Source organism: Dendrobates tinctorius, unplaced genomic scaffold (genome assembly GCF_039654945.1).
Source record: "Dendrobates tinctorius isolate UK_male_01 unplaced genomic scaffold, ASM3965494v1 ptg000155l, whole genome shotgun sequence".
Taxonomy (NCBI): Eukaryota; Metazoa; Chordata; class Amphibia; order Anura; family Dendrobatidae; genus Dendrobates; species Dendrobates tinctorius.
In genome coordinates this window covers 2,916,273-2,937,333 of record NW_027361822.1, presented here as the reverse complement: position 1 = coordinate 2,937,333, position 21,061 = coordinate 2,916,273, and the positions used below count along the sequence as shown (strand labels likewise).

Genomic DNA, 21,061 nt, shown 5'->3' with positions numbered 1-21,061 from the left:
GAGGGGACCATGCATACCAGGATTGGGGGGTGAGGGGACCATGCATACCAGGATTGGGGGGTGAGGGGACCATGCATACCAGGAAAGGGGGGTGAGGGGACCATGCATATCAGGATTGGGGGTTGAGAGGACCATGCATATCAGGATAGGGGGGTGAGGGGACCATGCATACCAGGATTGGAGGGCGAGGGGACCATGCATACCTGGATTGGAGGGCGAGGGGACCATGCATACCAGGATTGGGGATGAGGGGTACCATGCATACCAGGATTGGGGGTGAGGGGTACCATGCATACCAGGATTGGGGGGTGAGGGGACCATGCATACTAGGATTGGGGGGTGAGGGGACCATGCATACCAGGAAAGGGGGGTGAGGGGACCATGCATACTTGGATTGGGGGGTGAGAGGACCATGCATACCAGGATTGGGGGGTGAGGGGACCATGCATACTAGGAAAGGGGGGTGAGGGGACCATACATACCAGGAAAGGGGGGTGAGAGGACCATGCATACCAGGATAGGGGGGTGAGGGCACCATGCATACCAGGATGGGGGGTGAGAGGACCATGCATATCAGGATTGGGGGGTGAGGGGACCATGCATACCAGGAAAGGGGGGTGAGGGGACCATACCTACCAGGAAAGGGGGGTGAGAGGACCATGCATACCAGGATAGGGGGGTGAGGGGACCATGCATACCAGGATGGGGGGGTGAGAGGACCATGCATACCAGGATAGGGGGGGTGAGAGGACCATGCATACCAGGATAGGGGGGGTGAGAGGACCATGCATACCAGGATTGGGGGGTGAGGGGACCATGCATACCAGGATTGGGGGTGAGGGGACCATGCATACCAAGATTGGGGGGTAAGGGGACCATGCATACCAGGATTGGGGGGTGAGAAGACCATGCATACCAGGATAGGGGGGTGAGGGGACCCATGCATACCAGGATAGGGGGGTGAGGGGACCCATGCATACCAGGATAGGGGGGTGAGGGGACCATGCATACCAGGATTGGGGGGTGAGAGGACCATGCATACCAGGATTGGGGGATGAGGGGTACCATGCATACCAGGATTGGGGGGTGAGGGGACCATGCATACCAGGATAGGGGGGTGAGGGGGACCATGCATACCAGGATAGGGGGGTGAGGGGACCATGCATACCAGGATAGGGGGGTGAGGGGACCATGCATACCAGGATAGGGGGGTGAGGGGACCATGCATACCAGGATAGGGGGGTGAGGGGACCATGCATACCAGGATAGGGGGGTGAGGTGACCATGCATACCAGGATTGGGGATGAGGGGACCATGCATACCAGGATAGGGGGGTGAGGGGACCATGCATACCAGGATAGGGGGGTGAGGGGACCATGCATACCAGGATTGGGGGATGAGGGGTACCATGCATACCAGGATAGGGGGGTGAGGGGACCATGCATACCAGGATAGGGGGGTGAGGGGACCATGCATACCAGGATAGGGGGGTGAGGGGACCATGCATACCAGGATAGGGGGGTGAGGGGGACCATGCATACCAGGATAGGGGGGTGAGGGGGACCATGCATACCAGGATTGGGGGGTGAGAGGACCATGCATACCAGGATTGGGGGGTGAGAGGACCATGCATACTAGGATTGGGGGGTGAGGGGACCATGCATACCAGGATTGGGGGGTGAGGGGACCATGCATACCAGGATTGGGGGGTGAGAGGACCATGCATACCAGGATTGGGGGGTGAGGGGACCATGCACACAAGGATTGGGGGGTGAGGGGACCATGCATACCAGGATTGGGGGGTGAGGGGACCATGCATACCAGGATTGGGGGATGAGGGGACCATGCATACCAGGATTGGGGATGAGGGGACTATGCATACCAGGATTGGGGGGTGAGGGGACCATGTATACCAGGATTGGGGGATTGGGGGGTGAGGGGACCATGCATACCAGGATTGGGGGGTGAGGGGACCATGCATACCAGGATTGGGGGGTGAGGGGACCATGCATACCAGGATTGGGGGGTGAGGGGACCATGCATACCAGGATTGGGGGGTGAGGGGACCATGCATTCCAGGATTGGGGGGTGAGGGGACCATGCATTCCAGGATTGGAGGGCGAGGGGACCATGCATACCAGGATTGGGTTGTGAGGGGACCATGCCTATCAGGATTGGGGGGTGAGGGGACCATGCCTACCAGGATTGGGGGGTGAGGGGACCATGCATACCAGGATTGGGGGGTGAGGGGACCATGCATACCAGGATTGGGGGGTGAGGGGACCATGCATACCAGGATTGGGGGGTGAGGGGACCATGCATACCAGGATTGGGGGGTGAGGGGACCATGCATACTAGGATTGGGGGGTGAGAGGACCATGCATACCAGGATTGGGGGGTGAGAGGACCATGCATACCAGGATTGGGGGGTGAGGGGACCATGCATACCAGGATTGGGGGGTGAGGGGACCATGCATACCAGGATTGGGGGGTGAGGGGACCATGCATATCAGGATTGGGGGTTGAGAGGACCATGCATATCAGGATAGGGGGGTGAGGGGACCATGCATACCAGGATTGGAGGGCGAGGGGACCATGCATACCTGGATTGGAGGGCGAGGGGACCATGCATACCAGGATTGGGGATGAGGGGTACCATGCATACCAGGATTGGGGGTGAGGGGTACCATGCATACCAGGATTGGGGGGTGAGGGGACCATGCATACCAGGATTGGGGGTGAGGGGACCATGCATACTAGGATTGGGGGGTGAGGGGACCATGCATACCAGGAAAGGGGGGTGAGGGGACCATGCATACTTGGATTGGGGGGTGAGAGGACCATGCATACCAGGATTGGGGGGTGAGGGGACCATGCATACTAGGAAAGGGGGGTGAGGGGACCATACATACCAGGAAAGGGGGGTGAGAGGACCATGCATACCAGGATAGGGGGGTGAGGGCACCATGCATACCAGGATGGGGGGTGAGAGGACCATGCATATCAGGATTGGGGGGTGAGGGGACCATGCATACCAGGAAAGGGGGGTGAGGGGACCATACCTACCAGGAAAGGGGGGTGAGAGGACCATGCATACCAGGATAGGGGGGTGAGGGGACCATGCATACCAGGATGGGGGGGTGAGAGGACCATGCATACCAGGATAGGGGGGGTGAGAGGACCATGCATACCAGGATTGGGGGGTGAGGGGACCATGCATACTAGGATTGGGGGGTGAGGGGTACCTTGCATACCAGGATTGGGGGTGAGGGGACCATGCATACCAAGATTGGGGGGTAAGGGGACCATGCATACCAGGATTGGGGGGTGAGAAGACCATGCATACCAGGATAGGGGGGTGAGGGGACCCATGCATACCAGGATAGGGGGGTGAGGGGACCATGCATACCAGGATTGGGGGTGAGGGGACCATGCATACCAGGATTGGGGGGTGAGAGGACCATGCATACAGGATTGGGGGATGAGGGGTACCATGCATACCAGGATTGGGGGGTGAGGGGACCATGCATACCAGGATAGGGGGGTGAGGGGGACCATGCATACCAGGATAGGGGGGTGAGGGGACCATGCATACCAGGATAGGGGGGTGAGGGGACCATGCATACCAGGATAGGGGGGTGAGGGGACCATGCATACCAGGATAGGGGGGTGAGGGGACCATGCATACCAGGATAGGGGGGTGAGGTGACCATGCATACCAGGATTGGGGATGAGGGGACCATGCATACCAGGATAGGGGGGTGAGGGGACCATGCATACCAGGATTGGGGGGTGAGAGGACCATGCATACCAGGATTGGGGGATGAGGGGTACCATGCATACCAGGATAGGGGGGTGAGGGGACCATGCATACCAGGATAGGGGGGTGAGGGGACCATGCATACCAGGATAGGGGGGTGAGGGGACCATGCATACCAGGATAGGGGGGTGAGGGGGACCATGCATACCAGGATTGGGGGGTGAGGTGACCATGCATACCAGGATTGGGGATGAGGGGACCATGCATACCAGGATTGGGGGGTGAGAGGACCATGCATACCAGGATTGGGGGATGAGGGGACCATGCATACCAGGATTGGGGGGTGAGAGGACCATGCATACCAGGATTGGGGGGTGAGAGGACCATGCATACCAGGATTGGGGGATGAGGGGTACCATGCATACCAGGATTGGGGGATGAGGGGTACCATGCATACCAGGATAGGGGGGTGAGGGGACCATGCATACCAGGATAGGGGGGTGAGGGGGACCATGCATACCAGGATTGGGGATGAGGGGACCATGCATACCAGGATTGGGGGGTGAGAGGACCATGCATACCAGGATTGGGGGGTGAGAGGACCATGCATACCAGGATTGGGGGATGAGGGGTACCATGCATACCAGGATTGGGGGATGAGGGGTACCATGCATACCAGGATAGGGGGGTGAGGGGACCATGCATACCAGGATAGGGGGGTGAGGGGGACCATGCATACCAGGATAGGGGGGTGAGGGGGACCATGCATACCAGGATTGGGGATGAGGGGACCATGCATACCAGGATTGGTAGGTAAGGGGTGCCATGTATGGTGCAGATATTACTCTGTAAGAACATGGAACATGTCTCCAAGGATTTACTTATAAGGGTCTGTGCACATGTTGCGGATTGCTGTGTGGAATTTTCCGTGCGGATTTATTGTAGACTTTGTGCGGATTTCGCCTGCGTTTTTACACCTGCAGATTCCTATAATGGAATGGATGTAAAAACGCTGCGGAATCCGCACAAAGTATTGACATGCTGCGGAAAATAAACTGCTGCGTTTCCGCTTGGATTTTTCCGCAGCATGTGCACAGCGTTTTTTTGCCCCATAGAATAACATTGTACTGTACATTACTTGTGGATCCGCAACAAATCCGCAACGTGTGCCCATAGCCTTAGAATAATCAGTGCCGGCAGATGTCACAGCACTGACTAATGTAGAACACATGGGCAAATGTCCGATATTAGAGAACACAAATCAGCAATACGGACAGGAGTGAGGGCCTGATCCCAGGAGCTTACACTCTGAGAAAATGGCTAAAAAGCCTTCACTACACCCCTGTACAGCTGTATAATGAGGCCCAGGCTTTATAGTTAAGAGACTGGAGTGATAAAAGTGGGGAAAGGAGCACTTTTTGCAAGAAGAGCCGCTTTTTGAGCCAAGTGAGCCAGATCACCAAAAAGAGCCGGACTGCCCATCACTACTCCTGACCCCACACAGAAACTTCCCCTCATCCAGCACAGCAGAGTCCTGCATACACTGAGGCCCCTGATCATGTGACCCCTGACTCCTCCCCTCCTGTGACCTCATCCCAGGTCCTGTGCACACAGAACAGCCATATATGTGGTGTGCGGCTCTGCAGGTGGAGGTAGGTGCTGGAGATTCCCCATTACTGGGCTGCACAGGGGACATTAACCCCCTCAGTGCTGTGGTCCCTTTCCAGTAGACAGAACGTGTTCCCGTCTGTGTCGCTATATCAGGGTCTCTGTCTGTATTGGATTACAGTGGGTCACTTCCCTCCTGACGGCGCTCGCTGCTCTGTTAGGCTAGGTTCACATCGCATTAGGGCAATCCGTTAAACGCTAACCATGAGCCCCAAATTGTCTGTGTTTCTGCGATCGCGGTAACGCATGGTTGCGTCGGCCTTCGTTAGCAGTAGAGTTCTATGGCAGAACTAACTCTTCCGTTCGCAGTGCGTTTGCCGTAACGGACCTGAAAACACGGTACACTGCGTTCGAGGGTGCCTCACAAAATAACGGACCATCGCTAAGGCATGCCGATTTTGACATGCGTCAAGGCAATCCGTTTAACGGATCCTAACGCGATGTGAGCCGAGCCTTACTCTTCAGTCTCCATTATGGCCATTGCCGGCTCCATGTTGTCACTGTCAGGATGTTAACCCCTTAAGGACCGAGCCACTTTGTAGGTTAATGACCGGGTCAATTTTTACAATTCTGACCACTGCCCCTTTATGAGGTAATAATTCTGGAACACTTCCATGGATCCCGGTGATTCTGACACTGTTTTCTCGTGACATATTGTACTTCATGTTAGTGGTAACATTTCTTTGATATGACTTACATTTATTTATGAGAAAATGGAAATCCGGTAAAAATGTTGAAAATTTCACAATCTTCAATTTTTGTGCCCTCAGATCAGAGATACGGCACACAAAATGCTTAATAAGTAACATTTCCCACATGTCTGCTTTACATCAGCACAATTTTGGAAACATAATTTTTTTTTTTTGTTAGGACGTTATAAGGATCAAAAATTTGACCAGCGATTTCTCATTTTTCCAACAAAATTTGTAAAACCATTGCTTTTTAGGGACCACATCATATTTGAAGTGACTTTGGGGCGTAGATGACAGAAAATACCCCAAAGTGACACCATTCTAAAAACTGCACCCCTTAAGGAGCTCAAAACCACATTCAAGAAGTTTATTAACCCTTTAGATCCTTCACATGAATTAATGCAATATGGAAGGAGAAAATTAACATTTTACTTTTCTGTCACCAAAATTTAACTTTAGCTCAATTTTGTAGGGTAACAGGAAAGAAAACTGACCCCAAAATTTGTTGTGCAATTTCTCCTGAGCACGCCGATACCATATATGGGGGAAACTACTGTTTGGGAGCAGAAGCGGAAGGAGCGCCATTTGACTTTTTGAACGCAAAATTAGTTGGAATCATTAACGGACGCCATGTCACGTTTGGAGAGCCCCTGATGTGACTAAACAGTGAAAACCCCCAACAGGTGACCCCATTTTTTGAACTAGATCCCTCAAGAAATGTATCTAGATGTGTGGTGACCACCTTAGAGTGTGTGCACACGTTGTGGATTCTACTACGGATTTTTCCTTGCAGATTTGTCAAAATCCGCAGGTAAATCTGCATGTCAAAAGACCTGCGGTTTATCTGCGGATTTAGTGCGGATTAGCCAGCGGTTTTCCCCTGCGGTTTGACACCTGTCATGGAGCAGGTGCCAAACCGCTGCGGAATCCCCACAAAGAAGTGACATGCTGCGGATTTAAAACCGCAGCAAATCCGCGAGGAAAAATCTGCAAAGTGTGCACTGCGCTTTTCCTTTTGCATAGACTTAAATGGTACTGTACACCACAGCAGAAACTGCTGCGGATCCGCAGGGCCAAATCTGCTGCGAATCCGCAGCAGAATCCGCAACGTGTGCACACACCCTTAAACCTCCTGATGCTTCACAGTAGTCTATAATGTAGAGCCGTGGAGATAAAAAGTGACATTCTTTCCTGTAAAAATTTTATTTTTGCCCAAAATTTTGCATTTTCGCAAGGTTGACCGGAGAAATTGCACCATACAACTTGTTGTGCAATTTCTACTGAATACGCCAATATGGGGAGGAAAACTACTGTTTGGGCGCACGGCAAGGATTGGAAGCGCAAGGAGTGCCACTTGACTTTTTGCATGCAAAATTGGCTGGAATCGTTAGTTGACGCCATGTGGGGTGTGGAGAGCCCCTCATGTGCCTCAATAGTGGAAACTCCACACAAGTGATGCCGTTTTGGAAACTAGACCCCTGAAGGAATTTATCTAGACATGTGGTGAGCCCAGGTGCTTCACAGAAGTTTATAACGTTGAACTGTGAAAATGAAAAAATAAATTTTTCCCTCAAAAATGTTGTTTTTACCCCTAATTTTTAATTTTCACAAGGACCATACAAATTGTTATGCAATTTCTACTGAGTACATTGATGCCCCTTATGTGATCGAAAACTACTTTTGAGGCACGGTGCAAAGCTCAGAAGAAAAGAAGTGCCATATTAGAGTTGATATTTATTCTAGAGATATAGTGAGCACCTTGAACCCAAAGATGCTTCACATTATTTTATAACACTGAGCCGTGAAAATGGGAAAAATACATTTTTCCAATAAAAATGTTGCTTTACCAGAGCATTTTTTATTTTTACAATGATAACAGAATAAAATAGACCATACAATTTGTTGTTCAATTACTCCTGAGTACACCTATTCCCCAAGGCTGTTTGGGCGCATGGCATGGCTCGGAAGGGAAGGAGCGCCATTTGACTTTTGGAGTGCAAAATTGTCTGTAATGGATAGCGGACGTCATGTCGTGTTTGGAGAGCCTCTGATGTGCCTAAATAGTGGAAAACCCCAAAAGTGACCCCATTTTGTAAATTACACCCCTCGGGGAATTTATCTAGAGATGTGGTCAGCATCTTGAACCCAGAGGTGCTTCACAGAATTTGACTCTGAAAATTAAAAATGAAAGTTTTTTTTTTTTTCCCAGAAATGTTGTTCCAGCCTCAAATTTGTCATTTTCACAAAGGTAATGGGAAAATGGACCATATAATTTGTTGTGCAATTTCTCCCGAGTGCAAGGATACCCAACTAGTGCGCTATTTGATTTTTGGAGTCAACATTTTCTGGAATATATTATCTACACCATGTTCCAGAACAGCAGAAGCCCCCAAATTTTGGAAATTCTCTCTCAAAGAATTCCTCTAGGACTGTAGCGAGCATTTAAACCAACATGTAATTGTATAAAATTGGGCTGAGAAAATGAAAAGTTACACTTTTCTCCACTAAAATGTTTTAGCCCCAAGCTTTTAATTTCCAAAAAGGGATAATAGGAGAAATGGACCACAAAACTTGTTACACATTGTCTTCAGAGTACAGCAATGCCCCATATGTGATCAAAAACTGCTTTTTATGCAGAGAGCAAAGCTCAGAAGGGAAGGAATGCCATATCGGAGTGCAGATTTGTTTGCAATGGTTTGAGGTTGCCATGTCACATTGACAGAGCATCTGAGGAGTCAGGAAAGCAGGATCCCCCATAAGTGACCTCACTTTACAAACTACACCTCTTAATTACATCATTTAGGGGTGCAGTGAACTTATTGACACCACGTGTTACCCAAAATTTTATACCATTGAACAGTGAAGAAATTTTTTTTTTTTACCACTATAATGTTGTTTTAGCCCCATATTTTAAATTTTCACAAAGGAAAATAGATATAAAATGACGGCATAATTTGTTACACAATTTCCAGTGAGTGTCGCAATACCCATAGACTAATTTATGAACCCCATATACAGATCCCCTCAGTGCCAGAAAAGCAGAATCCCCCCTCATTTAACCCCAATTTGGAAATTACACCCTTTGGGAATTCATCCACAGGTATAGTGATGATTTTGACTCCATGGGCGTTTTTCAGAAATGAGCAGCAATGGGAGTTTCTGCTAATATGCCATTGTAGTGCCCACTATGTTTTAGTCATCAGGAGGAGGGAGCATTTGGATTTGGAAGCACAAGTACCCCTGAATTTCTTTTGGTGGAGCTATGTCACATTTCCAAAGCCTTTGTCCTGCCAGTAATGTGGACACCCCTTTTATTTTTTGTTTACGAGAAGAGTGAGATTTTTTTTTTGTGGGTTGAGTAGAAGCTATTATTGGTGGCATTTCAGATTACAGAATATTTTGAATCACATTTATCCTGTGCTCTATGCTAAGCGCTTTCATTAGGGTTTCCACCTAAATCTACAAAATTTGTGATTCAAATAAATATCTTGAGAGATCCATTCACTAATGAGGCATCAGAGACACTCTGGACTGTGTGGCTTTTATGTGGTGGAATCTTGCTTTTAAGAGGTGCACAAAACTGTGGTGGACCATCTGCCTCATTATAGGGAATCTTCCATCAGGGGTTTCGTCTGAATCGTGTATTTCAGAGATTTTTCACGGAAACCCCAGTGTAAACACTTGGCATAAAATGCAGAATAGTGCGTTTTTTGGGAGGCAGCATAAACAAATCAACAGTAAGTCAAGAATTGGTTTTATTTTTTTTACGCCATTGCAGTATTTTTGATTAGACAATTTTATTATTTGGGTTGGTGCGATGTCATTGATTCAAGATTTCTATCAGCTTTTTATGTTTGGCTACTGTCACACTCTAAAGGACACTTTTTTTTTTTACAAATTTCAAGTTTTTGCATTGAAAAATATTCATGTTTTGCATTGCCATAGATTGAGAGCTATAATTTTTTATTTCTGTCGACAGAGTCATGTGAGGGCTTGTATTTTGTTGAACTGGTTGACATTTATATTGGTACCATTTTCGGGACCACAACATTTTTTGATCGCTTTCTATGTCTACTTTTGGGAGGCAGAATTAACAAAATCCAGCAACTCAGAGATTTTCTATACCTGTAACAGCTCTGGAGATTTCTTACATGGGATCTTTATGATGTTACATCATCATCTTCTCCCCATTCAGGTTCCTATAATATTGGATCCTCTCAGTTGAGGTCTAATATATAAAAGAAGTTTCCTGATTGACCATCAAGGATGGATAAGGATAGGGACAAGATGGTGGAGAAGATAATACACCTCACCCTAGAGATCCTATTCCGGCTTACTGGAGAGGTGAGAGATTCTCATGATGTCACATTACATCATTCTTATTGATGGGAATAACAGATGGACAGAACTGTAGAGGTTAGGACTCTAGAAATGTCTGTAGTGAGATTTATTAATGTGTTTCTCCACAACCAGGATTACATAGTTGTAAATGCCTCTAGTGAGTGCTGTCAGGTCATTCTGCCTGAGAGATGGAGAAGAACCCTGAGCCCAATCACAGGGCCTCCACCTCACCCCCTGATACATGAGGACATCAATGACCAGAAGATATTAGAACTCACCTACAAGATGATTGAGCTACTGACTGGAGAGGTGACACTACTGGGAATGCTGGGACATTATACAGTAACGCTATGGAGGGATCGGGGGATGACGGTATCATTGTATGTGTCAGGTTCCTATAAGGTGTCAGGATGTCACCGTCTATTTCTCCATGGAGGAGTGGGAGTATTTAGAAGGACACAAACATCTGTACAAGGACGTCATGATGGAGGTTCCCCAGCCCCTCACATCACCAGGTAATAGACAGGACTAAATACACATGGCCTATAGTTATCTATATGTAAATAATGAATTTAATCCCTGTATGTTTTCCCTCCAGTTCTATCCAGTAAGAGGACAACACCAGAGAGATGTCCCCGTCCTCTTCTTTCACAGGACTGTAAAAAAGAAAATCTCAGTGTTCCACAGGATCATCAGGTAGATGAAGAGAAGGAGTTTTGAAATCTCCCTTATAATGTGTAGAAGGGTTTGAAGGTCTTGTGTTGAGTCTTGTTTTATCCACCAGTATTATACACTGAATGGCCAATTTATTAGAGATGCTAAAAACTTTCTTCATTGAAGCTTTCCTGTATACAAATTAGACCTGAGTGTAATATAAAACTAAGTAATCATTTTTCAGTGTGAGGCCACGATAGACTGGCAATATTGAGCTCGTCAACTAGGCATAGTGGTCAAGTTTTAAGGTAAGGTCCAAATTTTGAAAAACTCCTAACCTTGAGGTTTTTTGTCAAAAGTACGAGTACTGAAAATGTTGTGGTGGAGTAAAAAAAATGCAACAAAAGGGGATCCCGTGGATGTAAATTACTGTTTTTAAGCAGAATTCAATAATTGTGCTGAGGAGCAGGTAGTGCACAGTTTTGTAAATTTCAACTGAATACAGCACTGGTGTCCATCTAACGTGTTAGAATACATTGGTTGGTCATTAGTAGAGTTGAGCGAATTTGTTCAGGTTCCCTTTTATTCAGCAATCGCTACTGCGTACCGAATAAGCTGCAAAGGGAACCCAGCTTCCTGGATTGCGCCAGCTGATCAGCGCCGCAGCTGCATGTGTTGCGGCTGTGTCACACTCACCGCACATGCGTGGAGAGCCTGTTTGTTGGGTCAATGAGACTTCTGCACCTCGCAACAGGTATTTTGTCCCACTCATCTAGCGCAAACTGCTCCAGTTGTCTCGTGTTTGAAGGTTGCCTTTTCCAGACGGCATGTTTCAGCTCTTTCCAAAGATGCTTAGTAGGATTTAGGTCAGGGCTCATAGAAGGCCACTTCAGAATAGTCAAATGTTTTCCTCTTAGCCCAGAACATAACAGAGCCTCATCCATGTTTCACAGCTGGGACAGTGCTCTTTTCTTGATATGATTAATTTTCCGGCTGTGAAACTAGAGCTGATGTGCCTTGCCAAAAAGTTCCATTTTTGTCTCATTTGTCCATAGGACATTCTTCCAGGAACTTTGTGGCTTGTCAATATGTAGTTTAGCAAATTCCAGTCTTGCTTTTTTATGATTTTTTTCTACAATGGTGTCCTCCTTGGTCATCTACCATGAAGTCCACTTTGGGTCATACAACAACAGATCGTGCGATCTGACACTGATGTTCCTTGAGCTGGAAGTTCACCTTTAATCTGTTTAGAAGTTTTTCTGGGCTATTTTGTTACCATTCATATTATCCGTCTCTTTGATTTGTCATCCATTTTCCTCCTGCGGCCACATCCAGGGATGTTGACTACAGTTCCGTTGATCTTAAATTTCTGAATAATATGTGCAACTGTAGTCACAGGAACATCACGCTGCTTGGAGATGGTCTTATAGCTTTTACGTTTAACATGTTTGTCTATAATTTTCTTTCTAATCTCCTGAGACAACTCTTTCCTTCGCTTCCTCTGGTCCATGTTGAGTGTGATACACACCATGTCACCAAACAGCACAGTGAGTATCTGTAGCCCTATACACTGATTCCAAGATTGTAGACACCTATGATGCTAATTAGTGGAGACACCTTGATTTATCATATCCCTTTTGTCACATTATTTTCAGGGGTACCATCATTTCTGTCCAGGCCTAATTCATGAGTTTTTTTATTTTTTTTTTTAATTCAGTGGAACAATGATTGAAAAGCAATGTCTGACTTTCATTTGTTCATTTTCATAGATTTTTTATTTATTATTACTTTTGTCAGATTCAAGTTATTTCTGTAACCATTGTGGTTTTTCTGTCATTAAATGAGGGGTACCAACAATTTCGACCACATCTGTACATGTATGAACCTTTTAATGCGCAATCAAAATGCGTTACTGTGGGAATCCCACTGCGCAAAAATGCGGACCTCAACAACCATCAGCCGCCCCATCAATCGCATCTGCTGCTTCTTCCTCCTCCTCTTTTACCCTGCCAACTATTGACGCAGGTCTTCGACCGCAGAACCTCGGGTTCTTTACCCGCTCCAGTCACACTGACTGAGAGCCTACCGTCAGCTGTAACGGAAGTGGACATGCATGCTGTTTTTGACCGATCTCCGAGAACGAGCACACCACAAGTTTCTCAATCCACCGTAACATCTCTGCCTACTCCTCTCTCATAGTCCAGCAGTTTTCTAGTTCACCGTACTCCGCCCCTCTCTCAGCACTGCAGCCAGCCCACGTTTCCACAGTTGTGGTCACGTTAAATATTGCTTCCTCCCACGCATGACAAAGCTAAGAGGTTGAACTACACCATCTCCAATCTGTTGGCTATGGAAATGCTGCCTTTCTGCCTGGTACCTACAGACGGTTTCTGAAAGCTGAAAGCCGTCGCAGTCCCCCAGTACCAATTGCCCAGTCGCCATTACTTTTCTAAGAAAGCTGTCCCGGCACTACACCAGCGTATCACAGCATCACCTGTTCCTTGACTAAATCTCTGTCTGCCAGGGTTCATTTCACCACAGACACTTGGTCAAGTAAGCATGGCCAAAGGCGTTACATCTTGCTGACTGGGCACTGGGTGAGTCTGGTGGCTGTGGTGACAGGCGCTGCTCCACAAGTCTTGGAATACCCAAGGCTTGCCGGCAAACCTCTACATTTAACACTTCCTCCACTGGCTTCTGCCTCCTCTAGGGCCTCCACCTGCACCCTCAACCCCTTCCTTAATGAGATACATGTTCTAACAGTTCAGAGAGAATCCCCACCATCTCCCTACTGCGCAGCCAGGGCTCACCGCAATTAGGCAGTATTAAAATTGATTTCTTTTATTACCTCTCTTTGTTAACTCACATAAATAGGTAGTGGCTTAATATTTAAGTCTTGAATCACTACTCAAGCATATCCTAAAACACAGTGAACCAATATACTACCAGCGACTCTACCTTGGATTGCGTTTACTTCTTTCATTTAGTTTTCAAGTGTTTTCAAATGTTTTGGAAATACTGTTTATTGTTATGGTTATGTGGTCATGTTTGACCTACTACTTGTGGCTAGAGATGAGCGAATTTGTTCAGTTTTTGGCCCCGAATTTGATTTTGACATTTCGGGTTTTTTTCGAACACTATTTGTGCCGAATGTATGTCTTATGTTCGGTTCTGAACATATTCGGTAATTTTTACTCCCATCGGCTCTAATGACGTTTGGCTGTGTTCGACTAATATTGCAAAAGCAATATTTTAGTCCGATTGTATTCGGAAATGAATCCGAACAAATTCGCTCATCTCTACTTGTGGCACAACTTGTACCCGGTGTTCGCATTTGTATTTGTATTCCCTTTTCAAAACTTAATGAACATTAATATATTAAAAAATGATCAACTTGAAAATGATCATGCTATACTTGTTCAAACATTTAACCACTTCCCAACATGCGCAGTACGAGTACTGCTCTGCAGGAGATGCATTCCCACAAACAGCGGTATTAGTACGGCGTACTGATTGCATGTCCTCATGCTGAGCGCCACGGCGATCGGGTGTGGGTGTCTGCTGTCTGTTGACAGCTGACACCCCACAGCAACGCCGATGATCGGTGCTAGCACCGATCACGGGCATTTAATCCCTCTGATGCCGCTGTCAGTCGTGACAGCGGCATAGAGAAGCATCACGCAGGGAAGGGGCTCCCTGCGCACTTCCATCAGGACAACGCGAAGCGGTCGCATTGTACTGATGGTCTCCATTGAGACCCCCGGCCCCAAGATGGCTGCGGGGTCTTTCCCAGTCCTGCAAGGAAGGAGGCTTGTGAGTGCCTGCTGGGAGCAGGCACTGGCATGTCTCCATCCCTGCCTGTCAGATCTTGATCTGATACTCCGCATTGCAGAGTGTCAGATCAGTGATATGATGTAATATAGTAATGTCCCATCCTGGGACAATGTAAAAAAAAGTCATTAAAAAAAAATTTACAAAGTGTAAAAATATTTAGAAAAAAAATCCCTAAATAAAGAAAAAAAGAAAAATATTTTTCCAATAAATACATTTATTTATGTAAATAAAAAAATGAACACATTGGTATCGCCGCGTTCGCGCTCTATAAAACTGTCTCACTAGTTAACTCCTTCAGTGAACACCGTAAAAAAAATAAATTAGAGGCAAAAAACAATGCTTTATCATCATACCGCCGAACAAAAAGTGCAATAAAATGTGATCAAAATGGCAGATGTAAATAAAAATGGTACCTCTGTTGACATCATCTTGTCCCGCAAAAAACAAGCTGCCATACAGCTCCATCAGCAGAAAAATATCAAAGTTATAGCTCTCAGAATAAAGCGATGCAAAAATAATTATTTTTTTCTAGAAAATTTATTGTGTAAAAGTGCCAAAACAATATAAATGGGTATTGCTGTAATCATACTGACCTGAAGAATAAAGCTGCCAATTTTATTACACGCGGAGCAGTATGTATTTAAAAAAAAAAAAGTAATTCCTGAATTGCTGGTTTATGTTCATTCTGACTCCCAAAAATCAGAATAGAAAGCGGTCAAAAAATGTCATGTGCCCAAAAATGGTACCCATAAAAAAGTCAGCTTTTCCCGCAAAAAACAAACTCTTACGTGACTGGTAAATCTGGTATCACTGTAATCACACCGACCCAAAGAATAAAGTTGCCTAATCGCTTATATGGCATAAAAAATAAGTAAAACTAATTCTTCACATGCTATTGATTTTTTCAATCTGCCTCCCAAAGATCGCGGTAATGCTTGACGCACATTTATCCTGCACACACCAGGGTTTCATTGTAATTCTCTGAAATATGTGATTCAGACAGAACCCCCGGTGGAAAATTCCCTATAATGAGGCAGATGGAGGCACTGTGGATGCCGTCTGACCTGTGATCCAGGTGGAGTCCGTCTTTTTAGGATTGCTAAAAAATTCTGTCGGCCACAGTTCTGTGTACTTCTGAAAAGAAGGACACCACTGAACAGAGGCCAGATGGAGTCCACAGTAACTCTGCTGCCTCATTATAGTGAATGGATCCCTTGGGGATTTCATCTGAATCACGTCACTCAGAGATTTAAATGGAAATCTCAAAGTAATTGGTTAGTGTAGAGTGCCAGATAAATGTGATCCCAAACGTTATGTAAAATGTTCCCAATAAAAGCTTCAACTCAATCCACAAAAAAAGAAAGTCCCCACTCAGATCTGTCATCTGTTAATGGAAATATATTGTGGGCTTCCACATTAAGCTGCTTTTACACTTACCGTGTTTTTGCGGGCCGATTTTGCGGTCCCAATAGATACTATGGGGCTGCAAAATCGGCCCGCAAAAATTCCACGGTGCACCGTGTGCCGTATGGCCGTGAGGGACGTATTTACAGCCGCAAAAACGAACGGAAGTTTGTTTTTGCGGAGCACCGTGACTTTCTGTTTTGCGGAACCTGTTTTTTTTTTCCAATACTATTTACGATCCGCAAGCTTTTTTGCAGCTCGTTATTGCGGCAGACCATACAAAATGAGGCGATACGGCCCGCAAAAACGGGCCGCACAAAAAGCGGTACGTGTAAAAATAGCCTCACTGGTAGCACAAGGGCTCTGGAAAATCGAAATGGCACCTGACCGGCCAAAACAAATTTCAGCAAATGCCCCCCTCCCTTCTGAACCCCACATTTAGTGCTCACATGTCTGGCATTTCTGTAGTGATGAAAGGTCACCAAATTTACATGTGCATGTCTCCAGAAGCATGAGCTGGGAATAATGTACTGGTGGCAGCAACGTACTGGTCATTCCAGCGTACTGGTCACTACAATGGCTATTTGCAATTTTCATTCACCCATTGAGTCAAAATCATCAGTACATGTGTAGATAAATTCCCACAGGGTTATAATTTCCAAAATGGAGTCACTTGAGGGGGGGGTCCTGTTTTTCTAGCATTTAGGGGCTCTTTATATGGAATCCGCAAACTAGTCTAGGAAAATCTGCGCTCCAGTAGGCAAATAGCGCTCCGTCCCTCCCGAGTCACACTGTATGGCAAAGTAGTACTGTACAGCCACATATGGGATATTTCTACATTCACCAGATATTTTGGGACACATTTTGGTGCCATTTTTACCCATTTCCCAGTGTGAAAATGTAAAACTTGTGGCTAACACACAATCTTGGTGGTAAAAATTTCAATTATTTTTTCTTTACTGCCCAATGGTATAAAAGTCTGTGACTCACCTGTGATGTCAATCTAGTCACTGCACCCCTTGATGGATTCATTGAGAGGTTTAGTTTGTAAAATGGGGTTACTTATGGAGGGTTCCGCTGTTCTGGCACCTCAGGGGCTCTGTCAATGTAACATGCAGCAAAATCTGCACTGTAATATGACGTTTCTTCCCTTCTGAGCTTTGCCCTGTGCCTCTAAAATAGTTTTCGACTACATATGGAGTATCAGTGAACTCAGGAAAAATTGCACAAGAAACTTTGGGGTCCATTTTCTCCTTTTGCCCTTGTGAAAATAAATTTGTAGCTAAAAAAGATTTTTGTGGGAAAAATTGTTTTTATTTTTTATTTTCATGGCTTAATGTTATAAACTTTTGTGAAGCATCTGGGGGTTCAAGGTGCTCAATACACATCTAGATAAGGTCTAGTTTTCAAAATGGTGTCATTTGTGAGGGATTTCCACTGTTTAGGCACATCAGGGGCTCTTCAAACGTGACGTGACAACCACTAATTATACCAACATCACGAAACAATCACTGACCTCAGGGAGACCAATCAAAGAAAACACTGCAGCAGCCGGCAAAGGCGCTCAATCGGTGAAATCCTAGGTGCATTGCTCCCTGGGAATTACGAATATGCAAATAAAGTCCGTGGAGCCTCATTTAAGAGTCTCAAACACGGGACTAGCCAGATCTTCCTCCAGGGAAGGGCCCAGCCAAGGAGTGGCTCCTTTCGTAAACCACCATTACCACCATATTAAGTGGCCCTTTAAGTCAATATTTTGCCGGCTGCTGCAGTGTTTTCTTTGACTGGTCTCCCTGAGGTCAGTGATTGTTTTGTGATGTTGGTCTGCTAGGCATTGCTCCCACCTAGCCAGAATCCTACTCCACACTGATGAGGGGCAACACCCCGAAAGAGCTGTCTGTGGATGGATACCTGGCCTTGGTATTTCCCTTGTCATATCTGTAAACTTGTAAAGAGCTGGATATTGACTTAAAGGGACACTTAATATGGTGGTAATGGTGGTTTCCGAAAGGAGCCACTCATTGGCTGGGCCCTTCCCTGGAGGAAGATCTGGCTAGTCCCGTGTTTGAGACTCTTAAATGAGGCTCCACGGTCTTTATTTGCATATCACTAATTATACCAGCATATTTTACATTCAAAAAGTCAAATGGCGCTCCTTCCCTTTTGAGCCCTGCTGTGTGCCCAAACCGTAGATTTCCCCAACACATGGGGTATCGGCATACTCAGGAGAAATTGCACAACAAAATTTGTGGTCCATTTTCTCCTGTTACCCTTGCAAAAGTAAAAAAAAAAATTAAGTTTAAAGGGAACCTGTCGCCACTTTTCTGGCCTACCAGCTAAAAAATATCAGTTAATTGAGTGTCAGCTATGTATTCCACAACTATTTATGAAACCACCTGACTCCCCATGTATCAACCGTAAAAACCTTTTTTATTGCTCCCGCACTGTATGGTAATGTGTTCAATCCGGTTCAATGGACGTTGCTTTGGTTCCCTCCCTCAATCCCTCCTCGGCTTGCTGTACACATTCCTTGATGTGAATAACGCAGATCGCTTAGAGATTTTGCGCGTGCGCAGTCAAATCAGTTCTCGCGTGTGCGCAGTATGCAACGCCCATCGGACCAAACCGAACACATTACCATACAGTGCGGGAGCAAAAAAAAAGGTTTTTATGGGTGATACATGGGGAGTCAGGGGGTTTCATAAGTAGTTGTGGAATGCATAGCTGACACTCAATTAACTGATATTTTTAGCTGGTAGGCCAGAAAAGTGGTGACAGGTTCCCTTTAACCCCTTACCTACAATTGATGTAATATTCTGTCCATGTGACCATGGACCTAATTACCATGGACGGAATATTACGTCATCACGATCAGCGGCGCCCACGTGGTGAGCGCCGCTGATCGCGGCCGAGTGTCAGCTAATTATCATAGCTGACACCCGGCACAATGTGTCAGGGGCGGTCACGGACCGCCCCAGACACGTTAACCCCTTGCACACCGCGATCAAACACGATCGCGGTGTACCGGGGGTTAAAAGGAAGCATCGGCAGGGAGGGGGCTCCCTCCGTGCTTCCCTGAGCCCCCCACGGCAGCGCAATGTGCAGCGCTGCTGCGGGGGGGGGCTCTTTCCCTGCAGGTCCCCGGATCCAATATGGCGACGGGGACCTCCGGGGGCCTGCAGGAAGCTGGCTTCCTCAGTGCCTGCAAAGCGCAGGCATGAGGAAGCCTGTGACAGATCGCTGATCTGTCACAGTGATCTGTGATGTGACAGATCAGCGATCTGTCACAGGACAGTTATGTCCCCCCTGGGACATTGTAATAAAGTAAAAAAAAATAAAAAAAAAGTGTAAAAATAATTTAAAAAAAATCGCTAAATAAATTTAAAAAAAAAAAAAATATTCCCCCAAAAATTCATTTTTTGGAAATAAAAAAAACAACAATAAAAGTACACATATTTGGTATCGCCGCGTCCGTAACGACCCGCCCTATAAAACTGTCCCAATAGTTAACCCCTTAAGCGAACCCCTTAAAAAATAAAAAACGAAGCAAAAAATGATTTATTATCCTACCGCCGAACAAAAAGTGCAATAACGCGCGATCAAAAAGACGCATATAAATATCCATGGTACCGCTGAAAACGTCATCTTGTCCCGCAAAAAACGAGCCGCCATACAGCATCATCAGCGAAAAAATAAAAAAGTTATAGCTCGCAGAATAAAGTGATGCAAAAATAATTATTTTTTACATAAAATTGTTTTCATTGCATAAAAGCGCCAAAACATAAAAAAAAGACCTAAATGAGGTATCGCTGTAACCGTACTGACCCGAAGAATAAAACCGCCTTATAAATTTTACCGCACCCGGAACAGCGTAAACGCACCACCCAAAAGAAATTCATGAAACGCTGGTTTTTGTTCATTCTGCGTCCCAAAAAACGAAATAAAAAGCGATCAAAAAATGTCACATGCCCAAACATGATACCAATAAAAACGTCAACTCGTCCCGCAAAAAATAAGACCTCACATGACTCGGTGGGTCAAAATATGGAAAAATTATAGCTCTCAATATGTGGTGATGCAAAAACTATTTTTACAATAAAAAGCGTCTTTTAGCGTGCGACAGCTGCCAAATATAAAAACCGCCATAAATAGTAAATCAAACCCCCTGTTATCACCCCCTTAGTTAGGGAAAAATAATAAAATTAAAAAAATGTATTTATTTCCATTTTCCCGCTAGGGTTAGGGTTAGGGCTAGGGTTAGGGCTAGGGTTAGGGCTAGGGTTAGGGTTAGGGCTAGGGTTAGAATTGGGGGTTTCCACTATTTGCGCACATCAGGTGCTCTCCAAACGCAACATGGCGTCTGATCTCAATTCCAGCCAATTCTGCGTTGAAAAAGTCAAATGGTGCTCCTTCCCTTCCAAGCTCTGCCATGCACCCAAACAGTGTTTTACCCCCTCATATGGGGTATCAGCCTACTCAGGACAATTTGCAAAACTACTTTTGGGGTCCTATTTCTCCTGTTGCCCTTAGGAAAATAAAAATTTGGGGGCAAAAATATCATTTTTGTGGAAAAAATTTTTTTTTGTTATTTTCACGCCTGGGCGTTATAAACTTCTGTGAAGCCCTTGTGGGTTCAAAGATCTCACCACATATCTAGATAAGTTCCTTAGGGGGTCTAAGTTTCAAAAATGGGGTCACTTGTGGGGGG

General features: G+C 46.1%; 1 pseudogene; it reads left to right on the top strand.

Moving 5' to 3' along the window:
• Nucleotides 1-5,128: 5,128 nt before the first annotated feature.
• The window catches only part of LOC141051000 (uncharacterized), a 51,947-nt pseudogene continuing 36,014 nt past the window's right edge, over nt 5,129-21,061 (top strand).